Source organism: Canis lupus, chromosome 31 (assembly GCF_003254725.2).
Source record: "Canis lupus dingo isolate Sandy chromosome 31, ASM325472v2, whole genome shotgun sequence".
NCBI lineage: Eukaryota > Metazoa > Chordata > Mammalia > Carnivora > Canidae > Canis > Canis lupus.
This window is the reverse complement of record NC_064273.1, coordinates 17,301,837-17,325,199: the sequence shown is the minus strand read 5'-3', so window position 1 is coordinate 17,325,199 and position 23,363 is coordinate 17,301,837. Positions and strand designations below refer to the sequence as shown.

At 37.7% G+C, this 23,363-nt stretch overlaps 1 pseudogene; it reads left to right on the top strand.

Annotated features, from left to right (window-relative positions):
- LOC112661653 (eukaryotic translation initiation factor 4B-like) overlaps positions 1-12,995 on the top strand; it is a 64,891-nt pseudogene extending 51,896 nt beyond the window's left edge.
- Positions 12,996-23,363: the final 10,368 nt, after the last annotated feature.

The following is a 23,363-nucleotide window of genomic DNA, read 5'->3' as shown; positions in this document are numbered from 1 at the left end:
CAATGTCTAAATACAGATATATTATAGATAGATGATAACTTTTTTTCTGATTGTTACAAATTAAGAGTAGGGCTGGAGGCTATGGTTACTTGAATCAAGTCAGAAAAGGCCATGAAAGTCTCTTTTTAAAGGTTTTATTAATTTATTTGACAGAGAGAGATAGCACAAGCAAGGGGAAGAGGTAGGGGGAGAGGGACATCCCACTGAACAGGGATCCCAATCCAGGGGTTGATCCCAGGACCCTAAGATCATGACCTGAGCTGAAGGCAGATGCTTAACCGACTGAGCCTTCCAGGTACCCTGGCCATAAATGTTTCTAAACATCCTTCAGTAGTCAGGACAGATGCCTCAACAGGGAATTTTCTGACCTAAATTGATAATAGTGTGGGGGGTTATTTTTTAATGGGATGAATGTTACACTGTTTATGGTAGTACCTCTCTGCCACCAGGATGCAGGCCTGTCCTTATGGATGTTTCTCTGCTGGTATTCATTACAGCAAAAACAGCTCCTCCCTAGTTCTTTTATCCCGGGATGATGCTTAGAACTGGCTGTATAAATGTGCAGAAAGTGAAAATGCAGGGAACCTTGTCCAAAACTCAATCATTACAAACTTCAAGATAGTGATAATGAAGTTCTAAGTCAGACCTAATTCTGAATGATTGCAGAGGTTGCACACTCATGAATTGGACACTTATGCCCCATCAGCAGTAGAAGGTGAATTTCTACTGAGTTAATTTTATGAAGATGCAATCAGAAGGTTGAATGTCTAACTATCTTTGATTCCATGGTAGTGTTATTTAAAGAGATAGCTTTGTAAATTTAAAACATTAGGCTAATTGGGTTAACTGGACCAGTTATATATATTATATATTTATATATTTATATATTTATTTATATATTTATATATTAAATTGCTGAGGGGGGCCTGACTGGCTCAGTCAGTAGAGCATGTGACTCTTGATCTCAGGGTTGTGAATTCAATCTCCACATTGGGTGTGCAGCCTACTTTAAAATTAAAAAAAGAGCTGAAACATTTTGAAAACTAAAAGCAATAATGTGGGCTTTCTCCTTATGTTTTAAAATCTTTTATTTGAGTATAGATGACACAATGTTACATTAGTTTCAGGTGTACAACATAGTGATTCAACTGCTCTAAACATTATGCTGTGCTCACTACAAGTGTAGCTACCATCTGTCACCATACAGTGCTATTACAATATCATCGACTACATTCCCTATGCTGTGCCTTTTATTCCCATGACTTACTAATTCCATTACTGGAAGCCTGTATCCCCCACTCCCTTTCACTAATTTTGCCTACCCTTTCACCTCCCTCCCCTCTGATAACCATCAGTTTCTTCTCTGTATTTACAGGTCTGATTAGGCTTTTTCTTTCCCTACTCATTTTTAGATCCCACATATGAGTGAAATCAAATGGCATTTGTCTTTCTCAGACTGACTTATTTTACTTAGCGTAATACACTGTAGCTCCATCCATGACACAAATAGCACAATTTTGTCCTTTTTATGGTTTCATAATATATGGTTGCATAATATTTCATTATATATATATATATATTCTATATTCCATTATATATGTATTTCAATATATATACACAAGTCCCATTATACATATATTGGAATATATATTGATATATATCCATTCTTCTATCAATGAACACTTGGGTTGCTTCCATATCTTGGCTGCCACTATAAACAATTCTTCAAGAAACATAGGGCTGCATAAATCTTTTTGAATTAGTGTTTTTTATTTTCTTTGGGTAGATGGATACCCAGTAGTAGAATTATTGTATCATATAGCATTTCATTTTAATGAGGAACTGCCGTACTGTTTTTCACAGTGGCTGCCCCAAATTGCATACTCACCCACAGTATGAGAGTTCTTTTTTCTCCACATCTTCACCTCACTTACTTCTTGTATTTTTTATTTTAGCCATTCTGACATGTATAAGATGATATCTCATTGTATTTTTTATTTTTATTTCCCTGATGAAATGTAATGTTGAGCATCTTTTTCATGTGTCTGGTGGCCATGTCTTCTTTGGAAAAAATGTCCTCTGCTCATTTTAAAATTACATTGCTTGTTTTTTTGAGTGGTATGAGTTCTTTACATATTTTGGATATTAAACCTTGTTGGATATTAACCTTTAAGGATATTAAACCTTAGTTTGCCTTTTTTGTTTTGTTAATAGTTTCCTTCACTGTGCAAAAGTTTTTAATTTTGATCTAGCCCCAATTGTTTATTTTTACTTTTGCTTCTCTAGCCTTAGGAGATATATCTAGAAAAATTGTTGCTAGAACTAATGAGACAAAAATAACTGCCTGTGTTCTAGGATTTTTATGGCTTCAGGTATCACATTTAAATCCTTAAACCATTTTGACTTTGTATGGTGTTAGAAAGTGGTCCAGTTTCATTCCTTTTGCATGTAGCTGTCCAGTTTTCCCAGCACATTTGCTGGAAAGACTGCCTTTTCTCCATTGTATATTCTTGTCTCCTTTTTCATAAATTAATTGACCATATATGCATGAGTTTATTTCTGTGCTCCGTATTCTGTTTCAATGTTCTGTGTCTATTTTTTGTACTAGAACTATACTGTTTTGATTATTACAGTTTTGTGGTGTATCTTGTAATCAGGTTTGTTTTCTTTTCTCACAATTGCTTTGGCTACTTGGGGTCTTTTGTGGGTCCATACAAATTTTAGTATTATTTTTTCTAGTTCTGTGAAAAATACTGTTAGCATTTTGATAGGAGTTACATTGAATCTGTCTATTGCTTTGGGTACTGTGGATATTTTAACAAAGGTATTCATATTCACCACTTTTATTCAACATAGTACTGGAAGTCTGAGCCACAATCATAGGACAAATAAAAGAAATGAGTCATCCATATTGATAAAGACATTAAACTGTCACTATCTGCAGATAACATGATACTAAACATAGAAGAGGTAAATGAATTCAGCAAAATTGCAGGATACAAAATTAATGCCTAGAAATTTGTAGCATATCTATACACTATAATGAGGGAACATAAAGAAAATTTAAGAAAATAATTCCATTTACAACTGCACCAAAAAGAATAAAATACCTAGGGATAAACTTAACCAAGAAGGTGAAAGTCCTGTAATCTGAAAATTATAAAACACTGATGGAAGCAATTGAAGATGATACAAACAAATGGAAAGATATTCCATGTTCATGGTTTGGAAGAATTAATACTGTTAGAATGTCCTTGTACTTTTAAGGACAGGAAAACCTGTTGTAATATTTGGCCTAAAAATTACCTAATATGTAAATAGACATTTGCTTCATTATCTCCTCTGGTGCATCAAAGTTAGCATACTTCATGTAGACCATTAAGTACATCCTTTGGCAACATTTATGCTAGTGTTCCCCAACATGTGGTTAGATATTGATAGTTAGAAATACTTGATATAGTCATTCTCTTTCACATGCCAAAGCACTTTTACTATGTCAAACATTAAGGCTTAAGATGTTGTTGGATCAAGACACCATCAGCTTCTTAAAAAGATCTTCACAGTATTTCCAGACAGGGAATTGTCAAAGGGCATGCTTGCCATCATTGTCATCTATTTCAAAATGTTAAGGATATACTTTTAAATGTATTGTTTTATCTACTTTTTTCCTTCTTCCACTTACATTATACCCACCCTACCTTATTTACTCACAAATAGTGTCCCTTTTACAAGTACACTTTCTTTATGTCTGGTTGGCAGCAATATTTCAGAAATTTTCAAACTTACCACTAAAGCCTAATGTGGTCATAGAGAAAAAAACGTCATGTAATCATTTGTTTTCTCAGTCCAGGTGTATAGGGATTTTTTGGAGATATGGTTTTGATTTCGAAATTATATAGACATCTGAGCACAGTCAATAACCAGGTTTTTGAGGGGAGACAAGTTTTCACATTCCACACAGCAACATTTCTTTCTGAAAGAGTAGAGAGCATCTCTACCTTTAATTCATTTAAACAGGGCTTTTCAACCTCTGTGCTGAATAATCATGGGAAGGCTGTTCTGTGCACTGTGGGACGTTGATTAGCATCTCTGGCTGCTACCTACCAAATGGCAGTAACACCTTCCCAGTTGCGAAAACCAAAAATATTTGTAGACGTGGCAAAATGTTCCCTGGAGGGAAAAATCACCCCTGGTGGAGAACCACAGCTTTAAAACAAATCTAAAACAAATATATCAGATTTTCAGGCTGAATTTCCCTTTATTCTTCCCAAAGGAGCTCAGTGAATTTTCATGCAATAATCCGTAAAGCTACCCTGAGAAAGCATATTAGACAAATGAAATAGAGATTCTATTTTATTGATATTATAACAAATCTTTCCAATCTGATGAATGTGTTGATTTTTTAATATTAAATTGAAAAAAAAATACTTTTAAAATGGTGTGGCCTGGAATAGTGCCTCGGCATGTTAAGCTTGCATATTACTTCCACTGTCATTGTACTAATATCACAAATTGTACTAAGGTCAAAATGTGCCCTTCTTAGATGCCAAAACAGGGAAAGAAAGGCAAGCATTGTCTTCGGAGCTGAACATTTGTTCACTTCTCACACATATTCATATAATCATGTCATCTCAGGCTGTCTCTGCTTAACAATACAACCATTTGAACAAAGAAGAAAATCAAACAGCTGCATAAAAGATGAACCCATAGCTGTTTTCACTGATTGTTTTTTACTGTCTCCTTGCACAGATTCCTTGGATCTCTTATGTTTATGATTGTCTTTACCTTCAAAAGGTGAAGCAATCACACTGCTGTACTTGAAGAGTAGATAAAGGATGAATTAACGGGCCGTTTGGATGGATTCAATTCAACTGGCTGACCTAGAGAATGTGCTTAGATATATTTTAGTGAAGAATGAATTACATACATCTACACAGTTATGTTCCCTATTTAAAAAAAAAATCTCCTTATAATTAGCCTTTACTTAACATCTCCTGATTCTCCGTCATTCAAGATAAATTCACCTGGAAACAGAATTCCAGAAAACTCAAAACCAAATATATTTACCCTGGAAAATGAGAGCTAGAGCACGACAGACAATAAGGGATTTAGTGCTATTTCTACACATTTTCCATTAATGGAAGTTAAGAAAATGATTAAGAAAGAATAGTTACTTCAACCACAAACTAGTAAGCTTAAATTATTAAACTAGTAAAACTATATTACAGAAAAGTTCAAGTTTATTTTAAATATCTTCCTATTTTTAATTTTACATGCTGATTGCTTTATTGTTTTTCCCCTTAAAGATGACAAATAATACACACTTAAACTATCAATGAAAAAATTATTTCTCTAGCTTTACTTTATTTCATGATTACTTATTGGCATTATACTGTGATTAAAATTTAAGGGAAGGTAACAATGGTTTACTAAGCATGATTAATAATTTACTAAGTCCAAGCTTTGCTTTAAATGATATTTATATTCCAGAAAGTTTCTTGAGTGAAATTTAGTAAAAGCATTGTTTTCTTCTGTTTTTCTGTATTGGTAACAGAAGACCATGAAACTCTGTTGAAAGGGGACTCCCTTAATGTCATACATTTATATAGCATCTAGAAATGCCTCTACTTTGTAATCCAAAATGAGAAAGGATAAGAGCATGCAAATATGAAAATTTCTAGCATATAGATTTCTGAGTCACTCTTGATATTATAGTCCTACCACTTAAAAGTGAATTATTTTGGAAAAATATTACAATCAAGACATAAAATATAATAGACAATCAATATGCAGGATGCCAGCAAAACATCATATAAACTATGCATTTTTCCTTGTTAAAGTCTTATGTGAGCCATGAATTATGCAAAACAACCAAGAGATCCTATTAAAAAGGCGATACATCTTCGGGATCCTAAGACATGAAGACCATTTGAGCTTTCCTCTCAAGGTTATTACAGAGTTATCAGAAATCCTCAGAGTCTGAAAGTTTTAAATGGAAGTAAGAATATATTGCAAATTATATGCTGGTAGAAGAGAAACATTACAGAAAAAAATTATTTTTGATGAAGTAATAAAAATCATTTATTAGGTAGGCCACTGATTTGCTCAAGAGCACAATTTATAAGGCAATAGCCTGATGGCTGCAGTGATGTCATTGGTTAGAGCATGTGCTTTGAAGAAGTTTCCATTAATATGCACAACATACCACCCAATGAGAATTTATACTTACTTATCTGGCAAAATTCAGTATATTTTTTTTTTTTTTAAATTCAGTATATTTTTTATGTCTCTTTTAATACTTTAAAGAATGATTGCCAAACATTTGGAATTATTAGTAATAACACTGCCACGCAAGTGGCAGTGGAGACACTGATTAATTCTGAGAAATCACAGAAGAGTGGATTCAGATGATCTATTAGAAACAAGATTATGGATTTAACATGTAAATGTTTGTAAGCCACTCAAATTCCTGGACCAGATGTAGCAAAGCTAGGTTGTCAGTGGTTTGTGTGTGTGCGTGTGTGTGTGCGTGTGTGTGTGTAATAGTCCTCACCAGTTTATTAGTTTTTCCCTTAATGAATTATTTCGGCAAAACTAAGGCTGATGAATTTCAGTCAGATGTGTCTACAAAGCAAAAAAGTAGATATTTGGTTAGCCAATGAAAGGAATGACAAAATGTCTTTCAGTACAATTTAAACAACACAATTTTTACCCCCAGGAAATGTCTAATTTCAATGATCTTGTGTATTATTGTTCAGCACCCTCACCCTGCCTCCCCGTGCACACACAGAGTTTCAATTTAAATAAATGCATACTACTTCCAAAAAAAAAGGGGGGATTAGAAGGAAATGAAGCATAACATTAAATGTGGTACTACTATCTCAAACATTTTGAAACACTCAGCTTAATTGGGTCAGTTTGGGTTTATATCACACACACACAGAGAACCTGGATGTTCTCTCAGTGATACCATTAGTATTGTGCAAGTACCATATTCCTTGTCCTAGCCCAGTTCTCACTGAAAATGGTGAAAGAGGTAGCAAAGGAAGGTTGCTATCTCATAAACCTTCAGAAATGTTAGAGTTTATTACCAAGAGTCAGCAGAGTGACTGGCTAAAGCAGGGGCTTTGGAACCCTAACGAGCTGTGATTTCAGGTGAGTAGCTTGATGTATCCGAGCCTTTTAAGAGGTGTCTTCTCTTTAGCATGGGATAAAAAGATAGTCTAATACTTAAGGCTGCCACAGTGCAAGCTGTCCTGAGCTTTCAGTTGTTCTGCTTTATACCACAAGGGGGGCTACTCCTGCAGGCCATACATTTCATTCCCCAGCAATATTTGCCCATGGGAGAAAGAGAGAAGGGATCTTCCAGCTGTAGGAAAGAAGCCAGAGTATATCCCTAGCCACTCTATATTAGTTTGCTACGGCTGCCATAACAGAATACCACAGACTGGGCAGCGTGAACAAAAGATTTTTCTCACAGTTCTGGAAGTTAGAAGTCTAGGATCACAGTGTCAGCAGGTTTATTTTCTCTGAGGCCCTTCTCTTGGTTTGTAGATGGCCGCCTTCTCACAGTGTCTCCTATGAACTCTCCTCCACATGTATGCACTCCTGGTGCATCTCTTTTGTGTGTGCAAATCTTGTCTTCTTAGAAGGACATCAGATCGATGGATTAGGGTTCCCCTGTATAATATAATTTATCTAATTCCTTCTTAAAAGGCCCTATCTCCAAATATAGTCATATTCTGAGGCACTGAGGTAAGACTTCAACGTAAGAACTTGGGGAGGGGAGAGATGGGGACATAATGGAGCCCACAACACTCTCTCTGCTTCTGTAGCTTCTCTAAGAACCACTGTGTATCCTCCTTGGGTTCATCTTCCACTGGGAGCTCTGTAGCTCTCTAGGGATAATACTCAAGCTACCACTGGAGAGATCTCTGTTTTTCCAGCTTCTCTTGGTGACTTGGGCCTGGGGCCCTGCCTATCCCTGCTCCTGTCATTTTTCCTCCCACTTGAGAACTAATACAGAATTCTGTTGTTGTTAATTGGGATATCCCAACTTTCCCTGTTTGGGTGCTCAGCTCATGATCAATGGGTTAAATTTCCTTTCTTTCAAATACAGTGGAACCTCCTTTGCTATAAAAGAAGTAAATAGATACAGATAAGGAGTAAATGAATAAAAGTTTACAAAGTCAGGAGAACATAGCACCATGCATGTGTTTCAATAAATGAACAATATTTCTTTATTCAATGTGAATGAACTCTGAACAACTTTCTTCAAAGTTACTCTACTCAAGCTCTTTGTTATTATTTCTTTCTTTTGATAAATTCTTGTTCCTGAAAGCCAACGATTTGGAGTAAAATCTGGAAATTTTTGTTTTAGTTTTCAAAATGAAAAAAAAGGAATAGAACAGATTTTTGGGGGGACCAATTATAGTCTTTGTTCTGTTACTTCTAAAAAGTGGGTTTTTTCCTCTTTTATAGTGATGAATGAGTTAACATGTGGGAGTTTTCACAGATTTTTAAATTCTGTGTTTTCATCCTGCTTCTGCTCTTTTACAACCTGCTTATCACCACTTTCTCATCTGCAATTCAGAAAGGGCCATATCCACCTGAAATTTCATGTAAAGATTAAATGTGAGTTGCTCTTTCAATCTCACTCCTTTCTTGTCTTTTTCTCATCATCATATTAATATAACTTGATTAAATTTTGCCCCCTCCTTGGAGAGATCTCATTATGCCAAGCTTTTAAAATGTGAATAAAATCTTACCCCAGAAGACGTAAAATTTGACAAAAAAAAAAAAATTATACCACAAAGAAGCATTTTATTAATATATCCTTTTGATATTTTACTTCATAATTTCTACTGTGTTATCTGGCTGCTGGCTTCTCCTTGCAAAAAAAAAAAAATTCTCAAAATTGAGGCAACTTATTCTCTCTCTCTTCCCTTTTCCTTGATCCTTCCAGTGATTTTACTCTTGTTTTATCCGTTCTCCAGTGAAAATCAACTGTTTAGATTCTCCTCCTCCTTCCATGTTTTTTTCCTCCAACCTAAGATCATCCCAATATGAATCCAGAAACAAAGCAGCATCAACCCAGCAAAACACACTATGACAAATTGACTTTAGCATTTTTGTTCCTATAGTGTAATTATGTAAGTATACTCATTACCTCTTAGCATAACAAATAAGTAAATCAACAAACAAAGAAAACACACACACACACACACACGCACGCAGCACACACACAGCTCTTATACTTTTGCTTCTATGATCATGGATTCTAACTGGACATCACCAAATATCTCTGTTGCTTTATTGCCAAACTTTTTGGGAAAGTGATTTATTCTCATTATTCCTTCTCCCTTATCAATTATTCCACCCTCAACAACTTGAATTCCACTTTCTTCCTTTGTCATTTTATTCTAAATACTTACCAAGATTTCCAATGATTTAGGGATTATCCCCATATATATTCTGTCAATATGATCTTTTACCCCTCTATAACCTTTAGGATTCTCAGCCACTGAACTAGGGCTTTTTCTTATATTTTCTGCCAAAGCTTAAGTCATACCTTCTTATTTTTGAAGGCTCCTTTTTACTGGACAGAAAAACTGTTTTTTTCTGAAGTTTGTATTGAGTATTTGTCTGCCTCTACACAACTTGATATTTCAGACCTTATTTACATTATCTAAAAAAAGGGTACAACCATGGCATTTTATTACCTATGTATAAAGACTTACAAAATACTTATGTCCTAAGCAGATCTTTCCCTCAGGTACCACTTGTTGTCCATGTAATTTGCTATATGTGAAATATCTCCTAGGGGAAGACCTTCAGGCAAGTCAATTAAATATGTAGATTTGAACTCATCATTTCTCCCAAACCTGTCCCTATAGCTATGAATAGTTCTACAATCCAATTTTTTAAAATCTAAATTAATTCCAATGCTTTAAGTATTTTTAGACATATAATTATAGTCCCTAAATACATACTGTCTTCTTTCCATTAACATTGCCATAAAATTTCCTCATATTCTCATCATTTTTATTCAGTGATCTGCAAAGACTCATCTCATCTCACTGCTCATTGTCTTATCTGCCTCCTGCCTGGAATACCCACCCATTCCTACCCAAACCATGTTTCATATAGTTGTGGATTGTCCTTCCATAAATGCAAATATAATTAGTTGCTCTGTACCTAAAATAATTCCAGTAACTCCCTAATGACACAGGATGAAATTCATGTTCTTACTATGGCTATAAGACTCACCATGCCTTGATTTCTTTACAGAACTTCAAGTTAGTTCATCATTCCATGTTTCAAATTCTGCTCTCTAGCTATACAAACAGAAGTAGCTTCTAGAAAACAGGAGGATCTTGGAAATAAATAAATATGCCATAAGATCTCCATTCAGCAATTAACTACAGTTTGCCTCTTTGTCTGGGATCGCCTAACACTTTTTTTTTTTTTTTTTTTTGCTACTAACTCCAGTTAGTATTTTTGTTTTTCTGTTCACATACTTTAAAAAATCAGTTTGTATCCATCCACTGTTAGGAGGCCTCTTTATACAGATTACCCAATCTGTATAAATTTTTGAGATTAAAAGAAGATAGAAGGGGGTCATCTGCTAGTAGATTTGTATACTGTATAGTGATAACCTATGTTTTACTTTCTGTGTTATGGAGTCTGGAAAGCTAAATTTCTTTCCCCAGACCACCTTGTGACTGGGGTTATCGATATATTGAGGTTCTGTCAATCAGATGCAGTCTAAAAAAAAAAAAATCTAAATTTAGAGAGGATTTGTGAAAAGATAGATTGCCACCACTTTGTACTCCATGAGCCATCCATTTGCCATTAATGATCTAAAAGAGAGGATGTGGTACTAGAATGAAATATGGAAGCAGTGGGTCTCTGATCCATGGACAGAAGTGGTAATGGCATATTTCTGGAGACAACAGCTGTATTGATGCTTTTTTCTTTTTTTTCTTTTTTTTTTTTTTTTTGATGCTTTTTTCATCCCCCAACTTCCTGATTGTGGCACAGATGGACCCATTCTCAAAATTTTTCTGGAGTCTTAACCAGACCTTAGAATACTCTGCTTTACCCTCTGCCAACATGGCAGCCTCAGCAAAAAAAGAAGAATAAGAAGGGGAAAACTATCTCCCTAACAGACTTTCCAGCTGAGGATGGAGGGACTGGGGGAGGAAGCACCTATGTCCCCAAACCAGTCAGCTGGGCTGATGAAACAGACGACCTGGAAGGAGATGTTTCAACCACTTGGCACAGTAATGACAACAACATGTATAGGGCACCTCCAGCTGACTGTTCCATCCTGCCCACTGCTCCACGGGCTGCTCGGGAACCCAATGTCAACGGGAGCCGTCTTCCAAAATCGCCATCCTATACTGCTTTTCTAGGCAACCTGCCCTATGGTGTCATAGATGATTCCATTAAGGAATTCTTTAGAGGATTAAATATCAGTGCAGTGCGTTTACCACATGAACCCAGCAATCCAGAGAGGTTGAAAGGTTTTGGTTAGGCTGAGTTTGAGGACCCGGATTCTTTGCTCAGTGCCCTGAGCCTCAAGAAGAGTCTCTAGGTAACAGGAGAATTCGAGTGGACTTTGCTGATCAAGCACAGGATAAAGACAGGGATGATCGTTCTTTTGGCCGAGATAGAAATCAGAATTCTGACAAAACAGATACAGACTGGAGGGCACCTCCTGCCACAGACAGCTTCGATGACTACCCACCTAGGAGAGGTGATGAGAGCTTCGGAGACAAGTATCGAGACCTTTATGATTCAGACCGATACTGGAATGGGTATCAAGATGGGTATCAGGATGGGTATCGGGATGGTCCACGCCAAGATATGGACCAATCGTTATGATGACCCAGGCAGCAGAGACTATGACAGAGGCTATGGTTCCAGGATAGACAGTGGCAGAAGAGCATTTGGTAGTGGGTACCGTAGGGATGATGACTACAGAGGAGGCAGGGACCGCTATGAAGATAGATATGACAGACCAGATGACCAGGGATGGAGCTCCAGTGATGATTACTCTCGGGATGACTATAGGCATGATGATAGAGGTCCCCCTCCCAAAAAAAGACCCAAACTGAATCTAAAGCCTCGGAGTACTCCTAAGGAAGATGGCTCCTCTGCTAGCACCTCCCAATCCAGTTGAGAGGCCTCTGTCTTTGGAGGGGCAAAGCCTGTTGACACAGCTGCTAGAGAGCAAGAAGTAGAAGAGCAGCTGCAGAAGGAGCAGGAGAAGCTGCAGCGCCAGCTGGATGAGCCAAACAAAACTAGAGTGACGGCCTCGAGAGAGACACCCAAGCTGGAGAAAGTGAAGAGACTCAGGGATGGTAATGGTCCAGGACAGGAGGTGAGTCATCACAGACTGGGACCTCGGCCACATCTGGCAGAAATGCACGAAGGAGAGAGAGTGAGAAGTGTCTAGAAAATGAAACACCCAATAAGGAGGAAGACTGTCACTCTCCAACTTCTAAGCCACCCAAATCTGAACAGCCTCTGAAGGTAATGCCAGCCCCTCCACCAAAGGAGTATGCTTGGATGAAGCGAAGTTCTAACCCTCTTGCTCCATCTCAGAGCTCAGACACAGAGCAGCAGTCCCCTACAGGTGGTGGGGGGAAAGCAGTCCCAGCCTAATCACAGGAGGGAGGACCAGCAAGGAGAGCAGATGAAAACAAAGTAGATGGGGTGAGTGTCCCAAAAGGCCCCAGTGGGAACTCCAGCCGTGGTCCAGGAGATGGAGGGAACAAAGACCACTGGAAGGAGCCAGATTGGAAAGACGGTAAAAAGGATCAAGACTCCCGATCTACACCTAATTAAAAGAAACCTGAAGAAAATCCAGCTTCCAAGTTCAGTTCTGCAAGCAAGTATGCTGCTCTCTCCATTGATGGTGAAGATGAGAACAAAGGAGAAGATTACACCGAATAGGCCTCTGCATCCTGTGCTTTCTTTCTCCTAGTCTCTCCACCCTGGAACGTTCAAGAGCAAATCAAACCTCTATCCAGAGAAGACAATATAACTCACCATCTCCTGGAGACCTTTCTTAACTTTTTTTAAAACAAAAAACAGTGAAATGAAATTCTTTTGCATGCTGCTGCAGCCTTTAAAGTATTGAACTAACTGGAGAATCGCCAATGTAGCCAGAGAGAAAGAGATGTACAGCTTTTAAGGGAAAAGTTGTGCATTTTTATAGCACATGCAGTTGCCTGTGTGATTAGTGCCTGGGGGCCTCCATTTAGCAAAATGGCAGTGACAGTGATGCAGTGTCTGGAATCTGGTTGGGCAGTAGGGCGGGCTTAAGGAAGAGTGCGATTTCTACCTTCTGATTCTCATTATCCTATTGTGGCATGTATGAATTCTCAGACATTATCAAATTTTCCATCTTTGGAAAGGTAGGCTTAGTCTCTGAAGTTGTTGTAATCTCCAGATGGCTGCCTGCCCCCCCCCCCCACGCTCTTATTTAATTCTGAATTACTGGGGCCAGCCTGAGGGAATTCCTTCATTTTTACCACCCAGGGGGGTAGTTGAGAGTGAGTCTGTAGGCCACTAAAGAACAGGGCTGCTTGGTGACCAAAATGAGCAGGGACATCATGGTTTAAAAAGAGGCCCCTGGGGGGGTGGGGCAGCCCCAGTGGCCCAATGGTTTAGCGCTGCCTTCAGCCCGGGGTGTGATTCTGGAGTCCCAGGATCCAGTCCCTTGTCAGGCTCCCTGCATGGAGACGGCTTCTCCCTCTGCCTGTGTCTCTGCTTCTCTGTGTGTGTGTGTCTGTCATGAATAAATAAATAAAATCTTAAAAAAAAAAAGAGGCTCTGGGGAAGTAACGGATTATTTTGCACCAGTAATGGGGTGAATGACATGACCTCAACTGATCCCTGGAACAGGAAGCACTTAGGGGTCGTGGGAATTCCCAAGTCTTCTGTATGTCCTGGTTTTGCCCTCTCTCAAATACTGTCCTTTCTGAAAGTTCACACATACCCATAATCCATTGAAATCTTGAAGCTTTAAAAAATGTAGACTCTTGTCCTGGGCTTCTGAGCCTCATGCTCTTTGCCGTCATTCCCCAGAAGCAGTTTCTGATCCAGGTGTTCTCTATCTGCCCCAGGAGCAGAGGCAAATGAAGAATCACTCACTGCTCTTCTCCAGCAGATTGGGGCTCCTTCATGTCTTTTGACTCTCACTCCTTCCCTCCATTCCTGCTTCTACTTCTTTGACCCCTTTTACACCTCAGAAAATTCTAGAATTAATGGCTTAGGTGGTGAGTGAGGGCAAATAAATAAGGATGGATTGTGGGCTGTTCTTACCACCTTGATGGGAGCTTTTTGGTTTTGTTCTGGCAAGTTTTCTCTCCACTGAAATCCCACACCAATGTTTGTATTTATAATGTGGCCTTGACCAATGTGCGGTTTTGGGGGGCTGTGGGGGTTTGGAGGGTTTCTTTTCTTTTCTTTTCTTTTTTTTAAGCTTCCCTTGAGAGAACAAATGATACAGGAGAGAACTTCTTAACAAGGGCCTGGTTTCTGTTGCAACATAGTAGCTTCATTTGCCTGCTTTTATGTGCACCTTTATACTGTCAACCCAGGAGCCGGCATCCTTATGTGTGATACCTGCACTGGCAGAGAAGTGATACCTCTGTCTCTTGTTGGCAAGCCCTCCTCCCATCAGTCCTAGGTTATCCCCTGCCAGGCCATGCAGACGAGCATTGTGGGAGTGCTGCAGCAGTGAGCTAATGAATCGTTTGCCCCAGGGGCAGAAAAGACTTACCAAGTGGAGTAACTTTAAATAATTGGCTTAGATTGGCCAGTAGCCAGGAAGTGGCTTTTAGAGAGATACCCAAGGCTGAAGGGTTTGGTTGGGTTTTTTTGAACCATTGAAAAGGTAGGTTTTGCCCTCTTCAGGTCTACTTCCAAATGGTTGTATCCAAAAAAGCAGTTTTTTTCCCACTCCCCACCTGTCCTCCTGTTATCACAGTAGCAGGGGTCCTGTCTCACTCCTTAGTACATGTAAAATTTGTACAAAATATCTTCTATGAAAATGATTTGTAATCTGTAGACTTAATACCTGGGAAATGTCTTGAGATGTAAAATCCCAACCTTTGGGTTGTGGGTTTTTTTGTTGTTGTTGTTGTTTCGTTTTCTCCAAATACATCTGATCTTTAAAGTTAAAAAAAAAAAAAAGTATACTCTGCTTGAGGTTTACCAGTGATTGCGGAACACAGCACTTCCTATCTTAAACCATATTCTGCCTAAAAAGCTAAATATCTTCACAACAATTCTTGTTTTTTTTTTTTTTAATTTTATTTATTCATGAGAGACACAGAAAGACAGACAGAAAGAGAGAGAGAGAGAGAGAAAGGTAGAGACACAGGCAGAGGGAGAAGCAGGCTACATGCAGGGAGCCCGACGTGGGATTCGATCCCGGGTCTCCAGGATCAGGCCCTGGGCTGAAGCCCACGCTAAACTGCTGAGCCACCCAGGCGGGCCTCTTCACAACAATTCTATCAGGTAAATAACATAATTGTCTCCCATTTCATGGATAAAGAAGCTTAGATATGGAAAGTAAATCTTTCAAGGTTACACAGACAGCAGTGGATCTAGGACAAGAACTCAAGCACTCTCTCCCAAATTCTATCCAAAACTTTACATATAGGATCTCTAGTATGTTGCGAAATTTGCCGTAGTTTTCAGTCTTAGAGGCACTGGAACTTGATTTCTTTGGAACATTTTGGAACTCCATTGCTAGTAGTAGATTTACATTAAAGGAATTCACACCAGAATGCCATCTGTTAATACAAAAAGAGATGTAATTCCCACATAGATGGAAATGTTTATCTCAGGCTAACTAGCACTGTTTTTCTGTCCTGTGGGAGATCTATGGGGGAAGCCACATCATTATTAAAGTTTGCTTGGTCATCTTCAGATAATAATGAAAAGAATTAAGGAATAAAATATTTAATGGCTTTCATATCCATATGAGGTGTGGTCTTAAATATGAGAGTGGATTCTTGGAAGTTATTGGCCTTAACTTCTTATACATCTCTTACTGATGTGATCAAATTTAGCGATAGACCTAGAATAATTTTTTAAATTTAGCTAAGCCCACTCCCATGGATAGCTCTTTGATTAAAACTGTTGACATTTAGGGATCCCTGGGTGGCGCAGCGGTTTGGCGCCTGCCTTTGGCCCAGGGCGCGATCCTGGAGACCCGGGATCGAATCCCACATCGGGCTCCCGGTGCATGGAGCCTGCTTCTCCCTCTGCCTGTGTCTCTGCCTCTCTCTCTCTATGTGACTATCATAAATAAATAAAATTAAAAAAAAAAAAAAAAAAAAAAAACTGTTGACATTTGGGGCACCTAGGTGGCTCAGTCGGTCAAGTGTCCTACTCTTGATTTAGGTTCAGGTCATGATCTCAGGGTCGTGAGGTCAAGCCCTGCATGGAGCCTTGCACACTCTCACTGTCTCACTCTAAAAATCAAAAACAAACTGTCTACATTAGCTTCTATGATCTTTGTATCTTTTTTTCCATTGGCCGGCCTTTCTTCTGAGTAACCTTTTCCTTCTTTAGCTGATACTTCCATTCAGTAAATTATTGCTTATGTCTTCAGGCTTTGGGACTATTGTTTTTTTCATGACTTCATTTATCACTCAAAAGGTAATGTTGTTTACCTTACATTAAATTTCTTACAGAAAACTCAGTCACCTCCCTTTACCCAATACACTTACTATCCTTAAATCTAATCATCCATTATCTATTCCTCCAATGAGAGTGAAAGCTCCAGAAAAATAGAGACTGTGTCACATTTATCTTTGTAGCCTCAAGTTCTTAGCAGAGTACAGAACCAGATCCCAAAATACCCAAAGTATTATTATGAATGAAATAATAATATGTTTGAAGGGACTTTGCCAGTTGTAAAATGCACACTAATATAAGACATTGATATTGTGAGGCTTGTTGTTCAAAACATACCTTCTGAATTTAAAGATAATTTCAACTGTGTTTGCCAAAGAGCAAATTATTAGAAAAAGTTTTATGTTCTTTATTTTTATTCATTTCCATAGTACTAGCTCCCAAAAACTCAATATGGTAAATTATCATTTTGAGCTCTAAGAGAAAAAAAGATAAATGTATATTATTTCAGCCCTTCACACTTCAGAATTGCTCCTAAAATGCATTCTGAAAAATGTGAATACTCAATTGCCTTATTTGGCATTTCTAAAGATGAACGAGCTAAAGAAAATATAAGATTAATTCAAAATATCTCTGCTGGGGTAATAACTTATTCACAGTATTGTACCATAAATATGCCATGGCAGCCTTATTAACTGATTTAATCTAATTAGTGTCAAAAGCAAGGTACAGGTCCTGAATGTAAGATTGCACTTGACAATAACCATTAGGGCCAAAATACATGTAATGAGATACATTTTTCAAAGAAATGTTTTCATTGTAAGGATTTCTGAAAAGATGTTATGGGATGTCAGTTTAGTTTACTCCAACAAATATTTCCTGAGAATTTATCATGTACACAATGTGCTAAGTTCTAGGCAGGCACAAGTGAATTAAAAGCAATCTTATCATTAAGGAGGGCACGTGATCTGATAAGCACTGGGTGTTACATGCAAATGATAAATTGTTGAACAGGACATCTGAGACTAATCATGTACTATATGTTGGCTAATTGAATTTAAATTAAAAGAAAAAGAAAAAAAGGAACTATGAAAATAAAGAATGCTAAAAGAAAAATTAAAAAATAAATAAAAGTAATTTCATCAAAGAGTTTATAGCTGGAAAATTACATATTCAAAAAGAACATTCTAATTACAAATGTCAAGTGCTTTAGGGGAAAAAAGAGCATTAGGGGAGAAAAGAGAAGGATATATAAGCCTGCCTTGGGGACTGGAGTTGAGATAGTAATAAGAAATAGGCTTTCTGGTTAAGGTAAGATCTGAGCCACATGCTAAAGAATGAGAAGTCTGAATCCAAGAGAATGGGAAGAGAATGCTCTTTTTTCAGATCAAGAGACTTGTGAAGTTGCAGAGACTTGAAACTAATTGGTAGGTCTGGGAACCAAAAATAGATCATTAAAGTTGGAGTGTAAATTGTGAGATGGGGACTAGTAGAAGATTACATCTTTTTTTCAGTGACAGAAAGCATCCATGTCATGGAAGCCCTTGTCTGCAAGGATTAAGAGTAGGTGGCGGAGGCTGCCCAAAATATCACTGCAGATATAGTGTTTTACACAAAGTTGTTCTATGCATGTTATTGCCTTATCATATGCTGTACAAACATCTAGTAATAGAGCTAGAAAGTTAGAACCCATTTACTTTGCTTTTAGTTATATAATGTGAACCACTTTCAAAATGTAAATAACATTGAATTTCATAAAGTATTATTGATAATACTTGAACTGAGGAGTGTAGAATCAGTGGAAATTTCTGCATTGCCATTAAGCAGGCTTTCACTAGTAGGTTACCTTTGTCACCCTATTATTTTATAAAATGTGTCTTTCTGAACCTGGCCAAAACTATAACTGGTTTAGGCCACCAGGCAGTCTTAAAACTAATGCTGGAAAAGTGAGGTTATAAGCTTTATGGTAAAATTGGAAGTGCTTTCCAACCACTCACATTGAAACAAATCTCATACGGAGATTACCTCCTTAATCTGTCACCTATGTCTGTATGCTTCTCCCCATCAGATCTTTTTCCAAGTCACAGCCTAAAATACTCTTTTTAAAAGAGTAGTTTTATCCTCCACTTCTATCCGCAGTGTAGAATCCTTTAATGGATTAGCACTGTATTTAAGATTAAAAATTAATGATGGGATGAGCACTGGGTGTTATTCTATATGTTGGCAAATTGAACACCAATAAAAAATAAATTTATTAAAAAATTTAAAAAAATAAAAAAATTAATGTTTAAGATAGCTTATCAGGCCTTGCATATTCTAAATTCTCTGTAAGAATCTTTTGCCTCAAGTTTTGCTCCTAGGAATCCTCACTCAAAACCATCTTCACTGGCCTGTTTTTGTTTGTCCCAGCACTAAACTATTGAATGAGAAAGTCTCTCTGCTTAAGATGTTTTTCCTAATTCTCCCCAAACTCCACTCTATTTCAGCAAGTTCATTTGTACTCAACTTTCAGACCTCCACTATATGGTCTCTTACAGAAGGCTCAGCCAACCTCTTTATTGGTCCAAACCATCTTCAGGATGTGACTCACAGCAGCATTTACCTTCCCTTCTAAGCATTTACTCAGTTGTAATTTCACACTTTATTATTACAATTGTTATTTTTATCATTTGAATAATGGTAATTTCCCTTCTACACACTAACCTCCAAGGGGACAGGGACCAGACTCTTTCAGTTCACCATTGCCTCTCCATGGCAATGTCTAATATATAACAGCTACAACAAAAAGTTAAACTCAAACTTTCAGTAAGTCCATGTTTTGTATCTTGAAAGAGTTGCTGGTTCATAGGGTTCTTTAAAGCAAGTGACTGGTAAGTGGTTCCCTTACTCCTATCCGTGATGCAAAATGTTTGAGGGAATGACGATTGAGGGAAGATTTCTGAGTCAGATTGATAGGAACTGTTTTGATTCTTAATCAGTTCTCTACCAAAGTAAGTAGCAATATAAGGATGGGGCTCTTTTTCTAACTTCAAGCTTAGTCAGAAGGTGCTTTTAACTAAATCATTCCTGGAGCTTATTATATACTTTATGTCATTGGAAAGGCATAAAGAATGAGATTCTGACTCATCCTTAAGAAAAGTAGTGACCAGTGACAATAGGAGGAAGAAGGTCTAAAACTTGAAGGTAACTACCCAACAGCAGAGAAACAAAGATGTGCAATTCCTGGGGCCCAGTGAGACAACCACCATTAGGAAGTCAGCACAGGAAATAATCTACAGGGTGATAGGACACCAACAGTAGGAGGCTAAAGCCTGCTCCACAGGGAGAATATGCTAAAGTTTGCAAATTGGGTAGCTGGTTAATTGAAAAACAAAGCCCTTGCCAGGACAATCAAGAGAACCAATGAGAATTCAGAAAATTATCTGTGAAGGAACGGCTTTAAATGTTTATTACTCAAGAGAACACAAAGCTATCTTTCATAGTACCAAAGAATTAACTCTTTCTGATTTCCTCACCTCTTATCTCTCCAACCTCTTTGTTTCAGATGGTGCTAAAATAGCAGAAAAAGGAAGGGAAATTGGTGAGTGATACCTAACAGTTGAAGAACCATAGCTCTATTTCAAGGCAACTAGAAATGAACTAAATAGCTGGCTTTAGCAGGGTGGGGGAGGGGGGAATCTTATCATTGAATGATAGTTACAGTATTGATCAATATGTTGGGTATTTGGGATCCCTGGGTGGCGCAGCGGTTTGGCGCCTGCCTTTGGCCCAGGGCGCGATCCTGGAGACCCGGGATCGAGTCCCACGTTCGGCTCCCGGTGCATGGAGCCTGCTTCTCCCTCTGCCTGTGTCTCTGCCTCTCTCTCTCTGTGTGTGACTATCATAAATAAATAAAAATTAAAAAAAAATATGTTGGGTATTTTTTTAAAAAAAGATTTTCTTTATTTATTCATGAGAGACACTCAGAGAGACAGAGACACAGGCAGAGGGAGAAGCAGGCTCCATGCAGGGAGCCCGATGTGGGACTCGATCCCGAGTCTCCAGGATCAGGCCCTGAGCTGAAAGCAGATGCTCAACTACTGAGCCACCCAGGCATCCCTGGATGGTTTTAATCAATGAATTGAAGGTGTATTTTCATTGTAAAGCAACTATTTGACTTTTTGCTATCTCATAGTGATAAAAAAAAAAAAATGTCATGGAGTCATTCTAGCTTTTCAGTCAAGATTAAGAGGAGAACTATTCACTTTGGGAAGGTTTAAAAAATAGAAGAATGAAGAAAGTTAATTTATAACTACATCCCATGAGTAACACCAATTCAATGTGCCTGTTGCATAGCACTTTATGCACATTTGTGGAATGAGGGAGCTGCATTTTCATCTTGCCTTTTACTAATAAGCTGTATGACCTCGGAAAATATCTGATACAATTGGCCTCATGTGTAAAAATAAGAAAGTCCTTTGGATCTCATAGTCCATTTCCAGTCCCAAATGTCTACTATTCTTTAGTAACCTCAATTGCTTGGGAATCACTTTGTAGAAAGTTTAGAATACTATAATGCTGCCAACTGCTAATAATTACCTTGCATTTTTAATATGGAGATACCAAATGAATAGATATATGCTTGATATCATGGAGCTGAACATTTAGCTGAGGAGAAAGAAAATAGATAATTGCAATATATTTTATAAATGAGAAGATGAAATCTAAGGATACTTATAAAACATTTTTAAGAGCTTTAAAAAATAGATGTTGGCTCTCGGAGTCCCTGAGTGGTACAATAAGTTAAGTGACTTACTCTTGGTTTTGGCTCAGGTCGTGATTTTAGGGTCCTGAAATTGAGCCCTGTGTCAGGTTCCCTGCTCAGTGAAGTGCCTGCTGGGGATTCTCTTTCCCTCTCCCTCTGCCCCTCGCACTAATGATCTCTCATGCGTGTGCTCTCTCTCTCTCTCTCCCTTTCTAAATATATAAATAAATAAATAAATAAATAAATCTTTTAAAAAAATAGATGTTGGCTTTTTGTAAAGCCAGAGTTATACTCAGGATATCGAAAAGTTCCAAGTCAAACTAAATTTGAAAACTAAATAAAAATCTATTATATAAAACTAAGAAAGTCTTTTTTTTAGCAACATGTTTTATATAATAGATTTATTTCTTTGGTTTCATGAATTGCTTATTTGTGTGGGCAATCAAAGCTTAATACCATGTTTTTATAAGCACCTTTGAATGCTTGACCAGTTTAATCTCCAGGTATATGGATTCAATATGCAAAGAAAGGACATGGTGTGAAATGCTTAATTAGTTGTGTAGGGAAGCATTTCATTAGTATGTAGGTAATGATATAAGCTTTATATCTTGTATTTGCTCCTGAGAAAAAGAAAACTTTGGCCTTTTCCTTGTTAATTCCAGTCAAATTTTATTTTGATTAACATTATAGATGTATAAGATAGACATCATAAACTGTTAATTAATTTTGTATCATTAGTAAATTTTACTTAAAAATATCAAGGAGGGAAAAACAAAAAAACAAAAAAAACAAAAACAAAAAAACAAAAAACAAAAAACAAAAAAAAATATCAAGGAGGGGATCCTTGGGTGGCTCAGTGGTTTAACACCTGCCTTTGGCCCAGGAGTCCCAGGATTGAGTCCCATGTCGGGCTCTCGTCATGGAGCCTGCTTCTCCCTCTGCCTGTGTCTCTGCCTCTCTCTCTCTCTCTCTATGTCTATCATGAATAAATAAATAAAATCTTAAAAAAAAAATCGGGGAAAATTCTGCAAGATTAAACTTTGAAAAATATATGTGCTATCTTGAAAAAATAATATGAGAATATTTCCAGGGGGAAGGAACAAGATCGAATATTGTACTGCATAAACAATCACAAACAGTGAATTACACAGCACATATAATGTGAATTTTTAAAATATTTATTTATTTATTTATTTATTTATTTATTTATTTATTTTAGAGAGAGAGAGAAAGAAAGCATGTGCAAGCTGGGGAGGGACAGAGGGAGAGGGAGAGAGAATCCTCAAGCAAACTCCCTACTGAGCAAAGAGCTCACAACAGGGCTTGATCCCAGAACCCTGAGATCATGACCTGAGCTTGAATCAAGAGCTGCTGCTTTTCCAACCTAGCCACACAGGTGCCTATAATGTGAAAGTTTTTTTAAAAGCCTTAAATTGTTTTGAATTTTCCATCTACTTTATTTTTAACCGTATAAAATTTTAAGTTCAAGTACACGAAAATGTGTAGTGCTAAGAGACAGAAGTCATAAATCTGTAAAATACTGGTCATTCATATAGGCCATTGACCCAAACAAAGGTACCCATTCAGACTGATGGAGGAAAATATGACACAAAAAGTCCAGATTACCTGTTTTATTTTAAGATTGCTATCTTGGGTTTTGATCACCAATTTCAATGTGCATGTAGTAGGGTGAGGGTTCCCCCACACCAACAAACAACGTTCAGGATATTGGCTAAATTTCCTATAATTCAACTCAATTCTGACACTATCTGCCCAGAGAAAGCATCAGATTCCCCAGAGGGCAGAGCTCAGAAGACTCCGTTCTCCCCAACTTCAAACACTAGTCACAAGTCCAGGTTGTTGCTTGTATTTCTGACCATATGGCTATAGATTATAGATTTCCATCATGGAGCCTCCTCCTTGGGTTCTGTTAAAGAGGCTTACAGAATTTAAACAC